Source organism: Triturus cristatus, chromosome 7 (assembly GCF_964204655.1).
Source record: "Triturus cristatus chromosome 7, aTriCri1.1, whole genome shotgun sequence".
NCBI lineage: Eukaryota > Metazoa > Chordata > Amphibia > Caudata > Salamandridae > Triturus > Triturus cristatus.
In genome coordinates this window covers 1,737,657,031-1,737,669,791 of record NC_140590.1, presented here as the reverse complement: position 1 = coordinate 1,737,669,791, position 12,761 = coordinate 1,737,657,031, and the positions used below count along the sequence as shown (strand labels likewise).

Genomic DNA, 12,761 nt, shown 5'->3' with positions numbered 1-12,761 from the left:
GGCACATCCCTGACTTGAGGACTACCTCTCTGCCAAATTTCAAGTAATTCTGTTCAGCCATTCAGGCTGTACCTTGGACTAAAGGTCCCTATGGGAAAATGCATGGGGAAAACGCGTTTTGGGACCCCCCTTTTTTCTCGGCCCCCGCTTGACTAATCACCCCGAGACTTTCAGGGTAGGATCGGAGCGGAGCGCCCCACCTATTTTGAAAAATTTGCGAGGATTCGTCAACCGGCGCCAAAGTTATTCAAAATAGAATTTTCAGATTTCCTATGGAAACACGGCCCTAACTATAACTATCTACTGGCGACCGCCAGTAGATATATATATATATATATATCTCCAAATCCAAATGTTTGCCTGGAGAAAGGGGAGCCCACACAAGAAGGTAAGTAATTTTGCCGCTTTATTGTGTGGAGATTGCAGTGAGAGAACAGCAAACCACTTCACGTGGTATAGTCCAGTCCTGATGCGTTTCGTGCTTCAACAGCACTTTGTCAAAGGAAAACGGACTTGCGCAGGATACCTCCGGCAGTTTTCGCACATCTTATAGCTAATTACTTCGCCTCAGTGGGCTTGGCCACTCGTGTGGCCCGATGGTCTATGTAGTGCTGAGTTTTTCTTCAGTGAGTTGCCGGTTGCATCCTCGGTACTTAAAAATGATCCCAAGTGGGTTGTGAAGCCAGTTCCGCTTGTTCATACACCTCCGTTAATATCACCACAAGCCCCTCCTGCTCCTTTGCTGCCTCGTCGGTTGGCGCTGCAGCATGGACTGCTCCTGCAGCTGGGCTCACCTCGCGGCTCAGGCAAAAGCCGCAAAATATCCAAATCCAAATGTTTGCCTGGAGAAAGGGGAGCCCACACAAGAAGGTAAGTAATTTGCCGCTTTATTGTGTGGAGATTGCAGTGAGAGAACAGCAAACCACTTCACGCCCACTGAGGTGAAGTAATTAGCTATAAGATGTGCGAAAACTGCCGGAGGTATCCTGCGCAAGTCCGTTTTCCTTTGACAAAGTGCTGTTGAAGCACGAAACGCGTCAGGACTGGACTATACCACATGAAGTGGTTTGCTGTTCTCTCACTGCAATCTCCACACAATAAAGCGGCAAAATTACTTACCTTCTTGTGTGGGATCCCCTTTCTCCAGGCAAACATTTAGATTTGGATAGATATATATATAGCCTACTGGCGGTCGCCAGAGGTAGTTATAGCTAGAACCTAGTTTCCATAGGAAAAGCATTTTTTGATTTGCTAATAACATTGGCGTCGTTTGATGAATCTTTGCGAAAGTCTCTAATAAAGAGTCTATCCAGGTCAGCTCCTATCCTGAAAGTTTTGGGGTGATTCGTAAAGGGAGGGCTGAGATAAAAGGGGGGGTCCCAAAACGCGTTTTCCCCATGTTAATTTCCATAGGAAATTTTGCGACGAGCTACAGCCCGAAGTGCTGAACGGATTTACACCAAATTTGGCAAAAAGGTAGAGCTTGGTTGAGAAAGCGACCTTTTTTTTTTTTTTTTTTAAATGGTGTAAATCTGTTTAGTAGCTTTTGAGAAAATCAAAAAATAAGAGTAAAATAATCAATTTCCCATAGGAAACTGTGCAAGGCTACAGCCGAAACTACTCACCAGAATTACCCTAAATTTGGCAAAAAGGTAGTGCTTGGGTCAGAAAGTGACTTTTTTTTTAAATAGTGTAAATCCGTTCAGTAATTGCTGAGAAATTAGATAAATAAAAGTTTTGATATCTGGGCAGAGCCTTATTCCCGAGCACAAGCTTCACTCTGATTGGCTGCCAACACTCCAAACCAGGAAGTGTTGGCAGCCATCTTGTGACTCGGTAGAAGCGAGTCACCAGAAAACAGAGAAACAAAGATATAAAACAAGAGAAGGGGGCAGGGTAGAAACACCCTGACCCCCTAGGCCTGCTCAGGGGGTCCCAGAAGGCCCCCAGGGCCAAAAAACTGTTTAAATAAAAAAATATAAAAAAATCAGCGCAATTCACGCGGGTTCTCGCGTTTAATTTTAATGAGGCCTCTGGGTGGGCTAGGTTCCGGGGGCATTTCGTAAAAAAATAATAGCTGGAGTTCGCTGGGGTTGGGGGGGCCCACTGGGCCCCCGCAGCCCGGGGCTCCACTCATGTTGGGAGGGGGTTTGCACTGCCCCTGTCCTGGAGCCCTCCATGTGCTTATAACTTTGGCGTCATTTGACGAATCTTTACGAAATTTACCAAAAGTTTTTTTTTTTGATCAGTTCTTATCTTGAAAGTTTGGGGGTGATTGGTCAAGGGGGGCTGAGAAAAAAGGGGGGTACCAAAACTGCTGAACAGAATTACACCAAATTTGGATGGAAAAAAGGTCTTGGTCCAGAAAGTACACTTTTGTGTAAATCAGTTCAGTAGTTTTTGAGAAAAATCTAATTTGACAGATATCGATATTTGGGAATTGTGGCATGTGATTGGCTGAGGGGTTACAAGCACGAGCTTGCGGTTGATTGGCTGTGAATGGTTGAAACTAGGAAGTGTTGCTAACCATTTTGTGATTCAGTCTGTGAGCTGGCATCTCTCCCTCTATAAGCCATCAGGGCCGTAGTTCTACCTCTGTTAGGCAACACTCAAAATATACCACAGCTCTGTCTGTGCGAGATACCCCTTTCACGGTCCATCTCCCCACATCACCGGCTCGCGGCTCGCGGCTCGCTCCCCACGTCACAGGAAACCAGGACCTCGGTATGTTGCGGTGTACCAGAAACACGCCTCACTGCACAGAAACCCCTATCCGGCTACCTATAGTATGTCATTCGTTTTCCGTACTACAGCGGAGCTACCATTAATTAGATATCCTAGAACAATGCGACTCAGGTCCTCTCAGAATTCGTGGGAACAAGACACTCTTTCAGTTAGACACTCATACCTGTTCAGAATGTGAGTAACCAGAGAATTTGTATAGTTTAAAATATTTATTTCAACTAACGAGCTCTGTAATGTAGTACACATGCTAAGGTGAGCATAGAAATGCATGTAAACACTACAATCAGCATAGTTACAATTGCATAAAGTACGAATGGGGAAAGGATATTATAATGTGAGTGGATTAAGGGAAATAGCGCTTAACACCCTCCGTATGATTAAATATCCTAGAACAATGAGACTGAGGTTCTCTCAGAATTCGTGGGAACAAGACAGTCTTTCGCTTAGACACTGATACATGTTTTAAATGTGAGTAACTAGAGACTTTGTATAGTTTAATATGTTTATTTCAACTAATGAGCTCTGTAAAATAGTAGTACACGTGCTAGGGTGAGCAAAGAAATGCATGTAAACAATATAATCAGCATAGTTACAATTGCATAAAGTACGAATGGGGAAAGTATTATAATGTCAGTGGATGACGCCAAATAGCGCTTACCACCCTCCCGGTGCTGCAAGCCATGTTTATTATATCAGTGGAAGACCTCTGGGCTTGGACAGCGGAATCCCCTACCTCAAGTCTTATATGATAGGATTTAAATCTTCGGACAAGCACAGCTCTTTCTCAATAAAGATTGTTCTCTAAGTGTGTGTCATTTGCATCCTGTGCAATATTAAAAGCAGACCAAATTTCAGAAGCGGAGGTTTGTTCCATGTTATGTCTATATGTGCGTGGGACGGGACAAAGCTGAATAACCAGCAATGTTGTTTTCTGCTCTTGAATACGGCATACAGACGAGAACTCAGTGCACAGCAGAAATATTGAAAGGCAGACAGTTCCCATGCAAAGCAGCGGAAAAAAGTGTTTACGAGAAGCAATGCATTTACAGTTGTGTGGAAAAAGCGGCTAAAATGGCTGTGATGCAAGGTACGAACTCATGCTAACTTAGGAATGTTCGTTGGCACCTTGTAACTCCCATGACAAACTTATGTGGCATCGCCAAATTAATCCATCAGTGTGTCAGTGCAGTAAGCTGCAACTGCTCCCAAAAGGAAATCATTATTTTCGTCTGCAAAAGTAGACGCCATCCAGTTCAGTAATTTGAAGGAGCAAATGTGCTCATTGATTATCGGTGCTTCCAGCACCATAGCAGGGCAACTTGCGTGGCACTTGATGTAACTCCGTTGGAGAAAATCTTGTGCAGCCGTACATACATCCCACTGAGCGAGTACACCAAGTGCAGCAGCATATGCCATAAAACCAATACCGGAACATTCACGCTCATGATTCACCAAAGGGTTCATCAGTAAAGGAAAATCCGGTTCAGGCGACGCTGTGTTTGTGAGGCATAGATCCAACACCCATTGGGAGGGACAGCACATGCATGAGAACACTGGCTGGATGCAAGTATACCAGGGATAGAGGAAAGACAAATTATAAGCCACGCTGAGAGTGGCCAGCAGCAAGGTACCATAATAGTCAAGCATGCGGTTGTAAAGTAGCTGTAGAAGGGCTGGGTTGTGAACGAGCAAAAGTGGAGCAGCCATTTCTGAGCATGCAGATCAAGAGGAAAACTTCGGCAGCTAAAGCTAGTCACAGTGGCAACCTGCCGAAAACAGTCGAGAAAATAGAATGAATGAAAGCAAGGAATCACACCAAAAATAGTTTGAAAACACGATACAAGGCAAGATCTCAGAAGGTAAAAAAATGCACTAGCCTTGTTGTATGCGAAGCATTGAAAATTGAATGAATTTGTTCAGCAAAATGTTGTGGGGGATCAGTGTTTAAAAGATTATGAACTTCTGTTGTCGTGTTGGACACCTGCAGGACAGAAGTCTCAAGGTCAGAAGTGAAAGAAAATTCTTTCTGGGACAATAAGGCTCTTATTCGGCTCAGCTTGTAGAAGTCTGCCTTCAGGGTCGGAATGGAAGGCCAAATCTGTGTATCGAAACTGCCCTGTGAGGGAGGAAACAGTACATTTTTACAGCAAACTATACAGTCATAATTTATGGAATACCTTTTAAGATGCGGCAGCATCTTTCAATATTCCAGAGTAAATAAGTGCCATTACACAACATTGTTTTGAGTGCTGTTGATATTGTAGAGGATGATGTATGTGTGTTATATCATGGTCAGAATCAATTGCGGCTCGCAGCTATGCCTTTAGAAACCAGTGCATCGGCTCGCAGCTGTGCGCCAGAGAGCCGTTGGGCCGACTGCTCTACCTCTGTGATCCATCCGGTTAGCTTGTAGGTGTGTCTCTGCTAGCAGGCCCGACGGCCCGTAGCTCGCCCTCTGCGAGCCGATGTATATATATATATATTCAGTGAAAAAACCATAGGTTTCACACACGTTATAGTTAGCTGGACATTTTACTCGTAAAAAACCAGTGAAATTGCCCCGTTATAGTTAGTTCAGCTAACTATATCTCACCGCCCGCAATGCAACGTCACATATTACATCACTCATGACATGGTCAGTGACATCACTCATGACATCACTGATGACATCTCAAATGACATCACTGATGACATCATCCAGTGAATGTGTGTTTTTCAGAAAATTAAATATGTTTTATATATGTATATCTCAAGGTCGATGGAAGAATAAATGGGTATATAAGTGTCTAAATGGTTGTTTTTTTTTTGAAAAATTGATTGTGTAACTGACTGATTAAGTGTATCATAGTGAATACATGGTTTAGTGAGTAATGTTTAAACATATAAATATCTGTGATAGTCTCTCACTTTGTGTATAAGTGGCTGCATGGGTTGGTGAGTAGCTACATGGGTGTCTATATAGGTTATTAGTTGTTTTTTTGAGTATCAGTCTGAGTGTCTGCATGGTTCGGTGGGGGGTATTACGTAGTGCATAGGTGCATGAATGAGTGACTCACTGTTTGTATGTGTTGAACACAGCATGTCTGCAGGACTGTATGGGTGGATGAGTGTGTGTATGGGTGTGTTAGTGAGTGAATGACTGTCTCAATAGTGTCTTCAGGAGTAACTACATATGTTTTAAACTAGTATATGTGACTATTGTTGTATATAAGTGAGTATATGTGAGAGGGAGAGATTGAAAGTGTTCCTGTATGAATAAGTATGTGTTTCTATAAGTGATTGTTTAAAAGACTAAGTATGTGTAAGTTTCTGTAGAAGCAAGTGTGGTGGTGTGTGTATAACTGTATATGCAGGTGAATGCATGTTTGATTCTTTGTTAGCATGAGTGACTATGTGTGTGAGTAACTCTATGGATGAGTGGCATAATGTAACAGGATGTGTAGGTGTATGAGTACATATGATGAGTGAGTACATGTATGAGTGACTGTATAGGACTGTAGGTGAATGAGTGGATGTGTATGTGGACCTTAGAATTACTGAAGAGGTTGTTGTAACTGTTATTGGTATGTCCTTTTTTTTTGAAAATTTTAGTCTCTATTTTTGAATGTGTGTGTCAAAGGTTATATTAGGGTGAGAGGAGGTCTGCCACTTTATCACAAGGATGATGTCATCAGTGATGTCATCAGTGATGTCATTTGAGATGTCATCAGTGATGTCATGAGTGATGTCACTGACCATGTCATGAGTGATGTAATATGTGACGTCATCAGCAGTGCATTGCGGGCGCGCGAGTTATAGTTAGCTGAACTAACTATAACGGGGCAATTTCACTGGTTTTTTACGAGTAAAATGTCCAGCTAACTATAACGTGTGTGAAACCTATGGTTTTTTCACTGAATTTCTAAGGTTTTTTAAATGCTAATTCCTAACTATAACGTGTGTGAAACCTATGGTTTTTTCAGTGAATTTGCAAGGTTTTTTAAATGCTAATTCCTAACTATAACGTGTGTGAAACCTATGGTTTTTTCAGTGAATTTGCAAGGTTTTTTAAATGCTAATTCCTAACTATAACGTGTGTGAAACCCATGGTTTTTTCAGTGAATTTGCAAGGTTTTTTAAATGCTAATCTCTAAATATTTCGTTTTTGAAACCTATGTTTTTTTCAGAGAATTTGTATGGTAAGTTATGTATTTTTAATTAAAGATATTTTTTTTATTTAAATAAAATTACTTTATATTCATTTATATATTATCTGTATTTTTTTATAAATTATTTTTTTAAATAATTCAATTTGGATATTTATTTTTTATAATTTTTTAAATTATTTAATGTCCTCTTTTTTTTTTTATTTATAATTTCTTGGGGTGCGCGCTCTGGGCGCGCTCCTAGTACTATTTCGTATGTTTTTTATGAATTCCGGCGTACGTTATTTACGTACGCAAATATACTTGTTGGTGCGCGCTGGGAGCGCGCACCCAGTACGTATGCGTACGTACGTACGCATGCGTACGTACGTACGCATGCGTCCTACGCCCTCGACGCGGTTTACTTCCGCATACGCTGAAATTACGTGCAATAACGGTCGCGTATACGCGTGTTAAACGTATGCGCGCTAGGTGCGCGTATATGACGTATGCACCTGCGCGTTTACGCGTTCGTGCATACGTCATCACGGGGTGCGCGCTCGGAGCTTGCGCAGTGCGCGCACCTCGGGTTTATACATAATAAAACAACATTTCTTATTGGTTATCATTACTTTCAGTTTCTAATTGTTTCAATACCACACCCAATCCCCTCATGGCAAGTCATGTGATCAAGAATCATCACTTTTGATTGGTTTGAAGTACTTTCTGTTCCAGATTCTTCCCAAACCACACCTACTCCCCTCATTATTAGTTCTGATTCCTTTGGAGAAGGAGCTATTCTGTTGTTGAGAGACAATGGCTGAACAGCAACCTACTTCAGACAGTGAGCAGGACACTCTTGAGAGGCAGAGGAACAGGAAGCAGAAAGACAGCTTTATATGGCAGTTTTTCACTTTTCCCAAGAATGAGAAAAAGGTAAATGCACCAAAAGTTACTTGTGTACTTTGTGGCAAAGTCTTATCTCGTGGGAATCCTAATAAGAAGTATTCTTTTAGCATTCACACTATGTTAAGACATGTTGACAAAATGCACCCAGTATCTTTTCGTCGAGCTTCTGAAGAAAACTCTTCACCTGCTCAGCCGACGACCTCAGCAGCAGCTCAGCCGAGCACATCTTCGGCAGCTCAGGGGAGCACTTCAGCTGCGGTGGTGCCTTCACCTGTTTCTTTACCTCTTGTTGGTCCACCTTGTTTGGCGAGGTTGTCCACACGGTGCACTGATTGCGGTTCACTTATTTCTGTGGGGGAGACCAGTCTTGATCTCCTTCAGAGAAAATTTGATGCACATTCATGCACTAGGCCATAGATTTTTTTTTCATTTTTTGCGTTTTTCTCTTCCTGTTTCCCTCCATTAACTCAAGGGCTCTTTTAAGAGCCACTTATAAACTTAACCAAAAATTTTTTTTTTTTTAAATTTTTTTTTTAAATTTTTTTGAGGTGCGCGCACCCAGCGCGCACCCAAGGTTTTTTTTTTTTTTTTTTTTTTTGAGAGACTCCCCCTTTTTCCTACTAATGCAACTGTGAAATCACCAGAGCAAAACGCAACAAATCTCTTCCTGTAATTCCTATTTGCACACAGAGTCATGTTTTCACATTAGTCACAAAACGAAAAATCTTTGCCAATTTGAATGCACACTTACTGCTTTTTTTTGTTGGCAAGTGAAAATTACTTTTACAGACTGACACATTATGAATCCACTTTTCAGATTTTTTTAAATGCACATGTCCAGACTGCATTTTGAGACCACAAACCATGTGTATGCTGGGTGACTGCCTACACTCCAGCAAGGGCAACCAGCCTTAGTGATGCTGAATGTATTTGCATTACAGACTGAAACCTCAAAACCCCACAGCACATTATCAGAGCCAGGACCTTTGTTCTCTACACCTCTCTCCACTCAGCAGAACCAGATAATGGCAATCTTGCCCTCTATTGTTCCACACATATAGATGTTAATTTCAAATCACACTGCTTCCCCCTTTTTTACAAATGTAATCACACATTTCTATTGCTTGAAAACCAACCCTTTTCCAAAAGTACCCTTCCCCCAACTTGACTTCTGCCTAGTACCCTTCCCCCAACTTGACTTCTGCCTGCTACCATGGCAACAGCTCATGGAACACTGCTGTGTGGAGTTAGGTCAGAAGTTCGCCACACAATGTTTCAATTCCACAGAGCAAGAGTGCTTGACTTTTCAAACCTTACAGCAAATCCATAGTACTGTTCTTTGGTAACACATTTTTCTGAACCAATACAAAACATGCTTCTATTAATTTACACATACAGCCTAGTTTTTAGTGTAGAATGGTATGAAACAGCCAATCAGTTCTTTTTTTTAATAAAAAATATGTATGCCTCCCATTCCCAAACTGTCTTTCATTTCTTTTTACCATTCTACTGAATTACACCTCCTGAGTGCATCCAGATCTCCTTTGAAGATGTTCACAGTGTGGATTGTAGGACACAGCTATGTCTTCTGGAGTGAAAAATTTGCAGAGAAAAGAGGTATGGTGAGAGACCTTGCTTTGCCAAATGTAGACATCAAGTGGATTGGTCAGAGAGGGTTAAAGTGGCACCAATTAATGCCTTTGGTGAAAACCTTTCTACATCTCCCACAGCCTAACCTTATTATTGTGCACTGTGGTGGTAATGATCTAGGCACTTTAACTGGGGTAGGTTTGGAAATGCTTATTAAGGACACCTTTGTGCAATTGATGTCGCTTTTTCCTCAATCTGCCTTTGTATATTCTAACATATGCCAAAGGCAAAAGTGGAACTGGTCCAACCAATTTTGTCCGCAGATTGACAAAGCAAGGAAGCACGTCAACAAATCTGTTTCTGCTTTCCTCCGTGACTATGGTATGGGTTCCATTTACCACAACAACTTGCGTTACGACATGCAAGACATTTATAGAGGAGATGGTGTGCACTTCAATGATGAAGGGAACAGAGTCTTCCTCTTGAACCTCAGACTCTGCGTCGGTACTTACTTGTAGGTACCGAAAAACAAACAATAAACACAAGGGCTCTTTTTAGAGCCACCTTATATCTAAACACTTAAATGCAATTTTTTTTAAATTTCTTTTATTTTTATTTTCCGGGTGCGCGCAGGGTGCGCGCACTCGGCGATATTTTTTTACAAAATATTATTCTTTTTTTTTGCCCTACAAGGTCCTACTTTGACCCCCTTACAATGCCTACTGGGTCTATTTCTACCCACTCTGCCCCCTTTTCAAGTGCACCCCCTTTGTTTATCACCCCCTCTTTATGCGAGAGAGAAAATGGCGGACGCCGCTTCCTGGTTTCTGCCGATTCGAATGTTTACTAAGATCTAACAACCAATCAGAATTGCGCTCGCGCACGGCAAGGTGCGCGCACCCAGCGCGCACTCTGCGCGCATACAGATATATATATTGATTCAAAGGCTATTTTCTCAGAATCTACTGAATAGATTTACACCAAACCTACAAAAGGCACTTCCTTGACCTAGGGACTACCTCTCTGCCAAATTTTGAGTAATTCTGTTCAGCCGTTCGGGCTGTAGCTCGTTCTAAAGGTCCTATGGAAAAATGCATGGGAAAAACGCGTTTTGGGACCCCCCTTTTATCTCAGCCCCCGCTTGACGGATCCCCCCGAGACTTTCAGGGTAGGAGCGGAGCGTAGCGCCCCACCTATTTTGAGAAATTCGCGAGGATTCGTCGACCGGCGCCAAAGTTATTCAAAATAGAATGTTGAGGTTTTCCTATGGAAACGTGGTCCTAACTATAACTACCTACTGGCTATCGCCAGTAGGTAATATGTATATATATATATATATATATATTCACTGAAAAAAACATAGGTTTTACAGACGTTATAGTTAGAAATTAGCATTTGAAATACCATTCAAATTCACTGAAAAACCATAGGTTTCAGGGACGTTATAGTTAGTTGGACATTTCACTCGTACAAAACCAGAGAAATTCCCCCGTTATAGTCAGTTCAGCTAACTATAACTCGCGCCACTGCAATGCACTTCTGATGACGTGTCATATTACATCATTCATGGCATGGTCAGTGACATCACTGATGACATCATCCACGTGAAAATCTGATCAACCTCCTCACACTGTAATATAGCCTTTAATACACCCGCTGTACCAGTTACTACATACACACTCACTGATTCCTAAGTATACATACCCATACACTCATTCACCCATAGAATCACTCATAGATGTAGTCACTCATCAATACAACACTATCATAAGCCCTCATACATTTATACAGACACTCACACCACCACACAGACAGAGTTACTCACACACCTAGTCAGTCATGCAAAGAATCAATCACACTTCCATTTACTGACCTATACAGTTATACACACACCACATCAGTTATTCAAACAGAAACAAATGCATACTTACTCTTTTCTGCAATCACTGATACAAGTACACACTCATCCATGCAGCCACTTTCACAATCACAGACTCCTGTATAGTCATTTATATACTTCAACTTTCACATACACTGCCTTTTATATATGTAGTTACTTGGACATGTAACATTGAGATATCCATTCTCTCCCCAACACACCATACACACACTCACACCCATACAGCTGCTTCCACATGCACTCTTGAACCCATACACACAGTGAATCAACCACTCAAACATCTATGCACAGACTTGCACACCTCCCATGCACCCACACACACACCCAGGCACCCATACAGATACTCAGACAACCAATCAATAACCCATATAGATCCTCATTTAACTACTCACCAACCCATGCAACCGCTTACACACCAACTGACAAACTAAATGTGTGAATGTCTGTATCAGTCACTAACCCATGCATTCAGTAAGACACATGTAATCACTCACTTACACAGTCAGTCACACACCTACTAAATCCTCCATCAAGACACTTTTACACCCACTCATTCTTCAATAAACCTTGGCATATGTATAATACATATTTAAACGGTATAGAAACACACATTCACTGGATGATGTCATCAGTGATGTCACTGACCATGTCATGAATGATGTAATATGTGACGTCATCAGCAGTGCATTACGGGGGCTCGAGTTATAGTTAGCTGAACTAACTATAACAGAGGAATTTCTCTGGACTATAACGTCCTCATCTCCCTCTCCCTCTCCCCCCTCCCTCTCCCTCCCGCTCCCTCCCCTCCCCCCTCTCTCCCTCTACCCCCCTCTTCCTCTCCCTCTCCCTCTCTCCCTCCCTCCCTCTCCCCCTCCACCCCCCTTTCTAAATGTGAGCAAATGCCATTCTGGATAGTGCAGAAGATAACACAGCCAACCAGAGGCTGCATTTCCACACACAGGCCCACAAGAAAAACACAGAATACTAACAATCTACTTGCCAATGGGGATAGACCCCAAATAAAGGATTGTATCACTTGGGGTCCAGTCTTCGCTGCCATCTATGCCAGAACTCATGGCACCCCTTCTATAGCAGTGATACCAGAAGTATTAAGACAAATACAGAATGAGTACGGGCAGAACCTGACCTGAACCTTGGGATGAAATTAATAGGCCCACGATATCTGCAACCATTGATAATACCCTACACATCATGCCGGAACCTAAGATCCAAAGGTGGGTCATTGGTGACTGTGCCTAGAATATATAAAGCAAGAATAGGTGCATGCTCTTTCAGATATCTTGCAGCCAAAACGTGGAACACACTACCGGTGGACCTAAGACCAGAACCTTGCAAAACCAACTTCCGCAAACAGTTAAAGACATGGCTATTCCCAACAGCACACTAGAGTCACTGTCAGGGACCAGTAACTTTGCATAAGAATATTCGCTTCCTTACAGAGAGTCTGTTCTAGCGCGGGGATACACCGGTGG

General features: G+C 42.2%; 1 protein-coding gene across 2 annotated transcripts in view; it reads right to left on the bottom strand.

Moving 5' to 3' along the window:
* LOC146812949 (uncharacterized) overlaps window positions 1–12,761 on the bottom strand; it is a 502,088-nt gene that overhangs the window by 250,965 nt on the left and 238,362 nt on the right. The window lies entirely within an intron of this gene.